Genomic DNA, 7,265 nt, shown 5'->3' with positions numbered 1-7,265 from the left:
GTGATGACGTCACTGCACTCCACTGTTGAGCAGTCAGAGCGCCGACAGACACAGCGGGGAGAAGAGCGCGCTGCTCCATCTCATCATTGCTCTTAATTGTATTGGCATTCGGCAACTGCAATGCTGTTACAATTGAAAGCACGATCCTCGGCGAGGAAGGCCGGTGACAGCATGGGCACCAGGCCCCCCTGCCTAGCTGTACGCCACTCCTGCGAGTGGGCCCCCCTGGCACCTCAGGGCCCCGGCATTTGACCGGGTTTGCCGGGTGCTGACGCCGGCCCTTGGTCATGCTACCCAGCCTGCATGGACTAAACATTCTACCAAGACCTGCTGTGTCGCCAGATTTGTCTACTATTGAGCACATCTATAATATTATTGATCAAAAAATGCAAAGAGAGCGGCCAATAGTGAATCCTGATGATTTGCATCATCAAGTGCATTCAGCATGAGATAACATTCCACATTAATAACATGTCAAGGTGCTTAAGCTTGTGTATTTCTGCACATGGCACTCATACTTGATGCTGAATAAGTTGAGTTGTTTGGAAAGTTTTACGATTTTTCATCATTGTCATATCATTAATATGTTTATCGATTCTGTAATTTCCCTAATTCCATGACTCCTCCTTCTTGATGTTCCAACTTCAGTATTGAGGAATATATATATAGTACAGACCAAAAGTTTGGACACATTTTCTCATTCAGAGTTTTCTTTATTTTCATGACTCTGAAAATTGCAGATTAACATTGAAGGCAGCAAAACTATGAATTAACACATGTGGAATGAAATACTTAACAAAAAAGTGTGAAACAACTGAAAATATGTCTTATATTCTAGGTTCTTCAAAGTAGCCACCTTTTGCTTTGATTACTGCTTTGCACACTCTTGGCATTCTCTTGATGAGCTTCAAGAGGTAGTCACCGGAAATGGTCTTCCAACAGTCTTGAAGGAGTTCCCAGAGGTGCTTAGTACTTGTTGGCCCTTTTGCCTTCACTCTAATTGATTGTACAGATGAACAAGGCTCCTTCAGGTATCTGGAAATTGCACCTAAGGATGAACCAGACTTGTGCAAGTCCATAATTCTCTTCCTGAGATCTTGGCTGATTTTTTTTTTTCACTTTCCCATGATACTACACAAAGAAGCAGTGTGTTTCAGGTGTACATTAAAATGCATCCACAGGTGTGTCTCTAATTAGCTCAGATGTTGCCAATAAACCTATCAGAGGCTTCCAAAGACATCATATCATCATATGGGCTGTCCCATATTTTTTAAAGGCATAGTACTCTTAAGCGGGCTTTACACACTGCGACATCGCTAGTAATTGCTAGCGATGTCGAGCGCGATAGTACCTGCCCCCGTCGTACGGCCAATAGGTGGTGATCGCTGCCGTAGCGAACATTATCGCTACGGCAGCATCACATGCACATACCTGCTTTGCGACGTCGCTGTGACTGGCGATCCGCCTCCTTTCTAGGGGGGCGGTTCTATCAGCGTCATAGCGACGTCACAGCAGCGTCACTGAACCGCCGCCCAATAGAAAAGGAGGGGAGGAGATGAGCAGCCGAAATATGCCGCCCACCTCCTTCCTTCCTCCTTTTCCGGTGGATGGAGGTAAGGTGATGGTTGTCGCTCCTGCGGTGTCACACACAACGATGTGTGGTGCCGCAGAAGTGACGAGCCACATCGCTACTGGGCAGAAAACGATATTTTGTTTTAGAACGACCTCTCCATGACCACCGATTTTTTTCCCTCTTTTGCGATCGTTTACGGTCGCTCAGAGGAGTCACACGCTGCGATCTCGCTAATGAGGCCGGATGTGCGTCACAACCACCTTGACCCCGACGATATTTCCTTAGCGATATCGCAGCGTGTAAAGCCCCCTTTAGTGTATGTAACCTTTTGAGTTTGCAGAAAGTAATAAAAATGCCTTAAAAAATGCTCTCTCTCATTATTCTGGCATTTCACAAATAGAAATAATTTTGGTTCCTAATTGATGTAAAACGGGAAAGGTTTTCATGTCAGATAGTGAGAAAACCATGCAGATGTGTCTTTTTGGATTGTGTATGTAAAATTCTGGTTTCAACTATATATATATACAGTTAGGTCCAGAAATATTTGGACAGTGACACAATTTTCGCGAGTTGGGCTCTGCATGCCACCACATTGGATTTGAAATGAAATCTCTACAACAGAATTCAAGTGCAGATTGTAACGTTTAATTTGAAGGTTTGAACAAAAATATCTGATAGAAATTGTAGGAATTGTACACATTTCTTTACAAACACTCCACATTTTAGGAGGTCAAAAGTAATTGGACAAATAAACCAAACCCAAACAAAATATTTTTATTTTCAATATTTTGTTGCGAATCCTTTGGAGGCAATCACTGCCTTAAGTCTGGAACCCATGGACATCACCAAACGCTGGGTTTCCTCCTTCTTAATGCTTTGCCAGGCCTTTACAGCCGCAGCTTTCAGGTCTTGCTTGTTCGTGGGTCTTTCCGTCTTAAGTCTGGATTTGAGCAAGTGAAATGCATGCTCAATTGGGTTAAGATCTGGTGATTGACTTGGCCATTGCAGAATGTTCCATTTTTTTGCACTCATGAACTCCTGGGTAGCTTTGGCTGTATGCTTGGGGTCATTGTCCATCTGTACTATGAAGCGCCGTCCGATCAACTTTGCGGCATTTGGCTGAATCTGGGCTGAAAGTATATCCCGGTACACTTCAGAATTCATCCAGCTACTCTTGTCTGCTGTTATGTCATCAATAAACACAAGTGACCCAGTGCCATTGAAAGCCATGCATGCCCATGCCATCACGTTGCCTCCACCATGTTTTACAGAGGATGTGGTGTGCCTTGGATCATGTGCCGTTCCCTTTCTTCTCCAACTTTTTTCTTCCCATCATTCTGGTACAGGTTGATCTTTGTCTCATCTGTCCATAGAATACTTTTCCAGAACTGAGCTGGCTTCATGAGGTGTTTTTCAGCAAATTTAACTCTGGCCTGTCTATTTTTGGAATTGATGAATGGTTTGCATCTAGATGTGAACCCTTTGTATTTACTTTCATGGAGTCTTCTCTTTACTGTTGACTTAGAGACAGATACACCTACTTCACTGAGAGTGTTCTGGACTTCAGTTGATGTTGTGAACAGGTTCTTCTTCACCAAAGAAAGTATGCGGCGATCATCCACCACTGTTGTCATCCGTGGACGCCCAGGCCTTTTTGAGTTCCCAAGCTCACCAGTCAATTCCTTTTTTCTCAGAATGTACCCGACTGTTGATTTTGCTACTCCAAGCATGTCTGCTATCTCTCTGATGGATTTTTTCTTTTTTTTCAGCCTCAGGATGTTCTGCTTCACCTCAATTGAGAGTTCCTTAGACCGCATGTTGTCTGGTCACAGCAACAGCTTCCAAATGCAAAACCACACACCTGTAATCAACCCCAGACCTTTTAACTACTTCATTGATTACAGGTTAACGAGGGAGACGCCTTCAGAGTTAATTGCAGCCCTTAGAGTCCCTTGTCCAATTACTTTTGGTCCCTTTAAAAAGAGGAGGCTATGCATTACAGAGCTATGATTCCTAAACCCTTTCTCCGATTTGGATGTGAAAACTCTCATATTGCAGCTGGGAGTGTGCACTTTCAGCCCATATTATATATATAATTGTATTTCTGAACATGTTTTTGTAAACAGCTAAAATGACAAAACTTGTGTCACTGTTCAAATATTTCTGGACCTAACTGTATATATATATATACATACACACACATATATATATTTATATTTACTTTTTTCAAAATAGTCATATTTATATATTTTTACATTAGTGTAAAAATGTTAACTTTATAACATAAAGTGTCCTCTTAATTCCTGTCACATGGTATATTTGTTCGAGTGTTCAAGAAGTATCTCTATAAGTGCTGTCCACTGATGTCTATTTTTCAGGGTGAACATTCATTTTATTTGGCAGATGAAGGACATACAACAATGAATAATTCATCAGCTTCACTTGAGAAGCTACCATTATAATCTGACACTATTCGCTACATAGCCCTGAACATGCTATCATTTTGTTTTCCTGCTTTTTAATTACTATGTTACAACCATCCATGTGCTTAACATAATGGCTTTCCATATTTAGGAACATCAAATGACGTTACCTTGTGATTGAGTGCTTGAAAGACTGTAAATTTCTACTCCAATTGTGAGCTCCTACAGATCCACTCAGCACATCGTATTATATAAATATATTTTATTGTCATTATTTTTGGGATAAGTGTTGTACAAATCCCTAGAAAGAAGAATTGACTGTGAAGTCCAGGTATTTAGATATGAATAACTGCACACCAGACCGGCAAAGAAGGTGTCTGGGACTGGGTCACAGCTGCTGGTAATCCTATCATGCTTACAATGTTTACTGTGCTGAGGGTTTATAGGTACCAGCCTACAGCCTATTGCCAACAGAAGCAGATTGCCCTGCCTGTTTGTTCTTCAATGTATTACACAATTGCATGGCTCGGAAAAGATTAAGCTACATGAGAAACATAGTTGCCAGCAGCAGGCTTTTACCAGCCATGATAAGCTTTGTCTGTATAACTTACAATAACCCAAACCTAAGCTTTATTTCCTTTCCTTTACTCTAAAACGCAATCTCAAATTTCTTCTTATTACATAATGGTAACAATGCATACAATTACTAAATAAACATGTAAAATTAATACCTGGATTCCAGTTATTGGCGGTAGGGCTGGGAGAACCCGGACAGAAAAAGTCTGGATCCGCGCGGTTTCAAAGTTGCCCGGGTGCTGGACCCGGGTCCTGCATTACAGGTGTTTGATCTGGATCCGGCACTCGAGAATATAAAAAAAATAATGGAAAAATTAAGAAAATAAGAATGAATTGAGCGCTTCATACTTACCGAGGGTCTGGCCGGCTGTACGCTACTACCACGCTGCTGTACACTGCTCCTGCGGCCTCCCTGTGCCGCTCATTTCATATGTACGACTTTCCCCACCCACCGGCTGGCCTGGCCTCTGTGATTGGTTGCAGTCAGACACGCCCCCAGCCTGTTTGATGCGTCTCCCTGCATCCCCAGTCACCACTCATCGCGGCTCATTCATTTTGCTCTCAGAATGGGCAGTCTTGTTCTATGACCGCTCGGTGTCATATTCACATGTAGCAGAGCTCAATCATCGTGGGTCCTCGTGTGGATTACATTGGACCTGCAGGGTGTGTTGGGGTTAATAAAGTGGGGAAAGAGGGTGGGTTTTTGTTTTTTATTCCAAATAAAGGATTTTTTCGGTGTTTGTGTTTATTTACTTTCATTTACGGGTTAATGATGCGGGTTTAATAGATGCCTGCTATCATTAATCTGGGGCTTAATGGCAGCTGTGCGCTGTTATTAACCCTTAATTACCCCGATTGCCACCGCATCAGGGCATTCGGAAAGAGCCGGTAAAGCACCGGGATTGTCACATCTAATGGACAATTCAGGGCAGCTGGAGGCTGATATTTTTAGACTTATTTTTTAGACTTTTTCAACTGCATGAGAGGACACACACTAGCTAGGGACCCCAACGTACAGAAATACTTTGGCGTAGTGTTGGGGCTCTGTTGCATTGATCAATTCAATAGCTAAATTTCTCTTTATTCATATGTTCATGGCAGTAATGCAGATTCCACTCTCATTTTTTTAATTTTTGCATGTAGCTATTGTATTTTTCAGGCCAGTATTCACACAGCAGTTTTTGCTTTTCATATATTCCCCTTACATAGTCACTGGTGTGCATACCTTAACTCCATATAGTGTAATTGGTTGCAGTCAGCTGACACGAAGCCACTCAGGGTAGGGGCGCGTCTAATGCCGGCATCACAGTCTGCTAATTAGTCAATGAACAACCAAATGTTGATTCATAGGAAAAATTGTTTCTGATCATCGGCCAGTGTAAATACATCGTTAGAATACTACTGACTGTGGAAATGGAGTTTGTCTAAACAGTAACTTTTAATCAGTACTTTAAAAATTGTACACCTATAGTGCCTTATATTGGACAACAATAATAAAGCCATGCCGTGCGTGCCTTATGGTGACTTAAAATGCATGTGTTCCTCAGCTGGTTTGTGAAACCAGACCCTACCGAATGGAATATACGGTAGATTATAAATTTGCAACTACATCCCTAAGCGAAATAGAAATATCTAGTATCATCAAAACTTATTTTGTTTTAATTTCACTGATGATAATGTTATATAGAGCGTAAAATTATAGATATTATTCCCCAAAATCATAGGGGGTGTCTATGTCTTCTATACATAATATGTGTGGCATTAGTCACTAAACCTATGGTTAGCAAACCTATAAGCTCAGTACATGGAAACACATTTTAGAAGGTGTCCTTGCATCGGAAAATATCCATCCATATGATCCACCCTTAGTCACTATAATATGCCATACCCTGGGGGTTGTTATTCCTGAATTAAAGCAAAATAAGTTTTGATGATACTAGATACAGTATTTCTATTTCGCTTAGGGATATAGTTGCTAATTTATAATCTATATTCCATTTGGTATTGTCTGGTTTCACAAACCATCTGAGGAACACATGCATTTTAGGTCAAGATAAGGCGCATGGCACGGCATTATTTTTGGTGTCCAATATAGGGCACTAGAGGTGTACAATTTTTAAAGTTCTGATTAAAAGTTAAACTCCATTTTCACAGTCAATGAAATACAGTAATGGCCATTTATGCACTTTGTCGGTCTTCTTTGCCCCTTTTTTAGCACCATGGCATCTTTTCTATGGCCTCCGACACACATCCGTGCTGCCGGTATGTGTTTGCCATTTTTTGAGCGTCCCGGCGGCACGGAGACACGTTCAGCAATGTTACCCTATTGTAGCAGGCACACGCACGTAAAACCACACGGAATATGTGTCCGTGTGCGTTTGTACGTGTGTGTGTTTTTCTACACGCTGACATGTCAGTGTTTTCTCCGGCAGCACGGGTGTCATACGGCCCGTACCCGTACCACACGGATGTAGTGTGGATGCGGTCCCGTGTGACACGCGCCGGAGAGAACACACGTGTCAGTGAAAAAAAAACCAAAACATTTACTCACCTTCTCCAGCCCTCCTGTCTCTGCCGCTGCTGCCGACCGCCGCTCATTATGCTCATTTAATATTCACTTCACTGCGGCCCGGCAGCAGCAGCAGCAGCGGGGAGACAGCAGGGCTGGAGACCGAAGATCAGCACCACGGACA

The sequence above is a fragment of the Anomaloglossus baeobatrachus genome, chromosome 4 (assembly GCF_048569485.1).
Source record: "Anomaloglossus baeobatrachus isolate aAnoBae1 chromosome 4, aAnoBae1.hap1, whole genome shotgun sequence".
NCBI classification, from domain to species: Eukaryota; Metazoa; Chordata; class Amphibia; order Anura; family Aromobatidae; genus Anomaloglossus; species Anomaloglossus baeobatrachus.
This window is presented reverse-complemented; position numbering follows the sequence as displayed.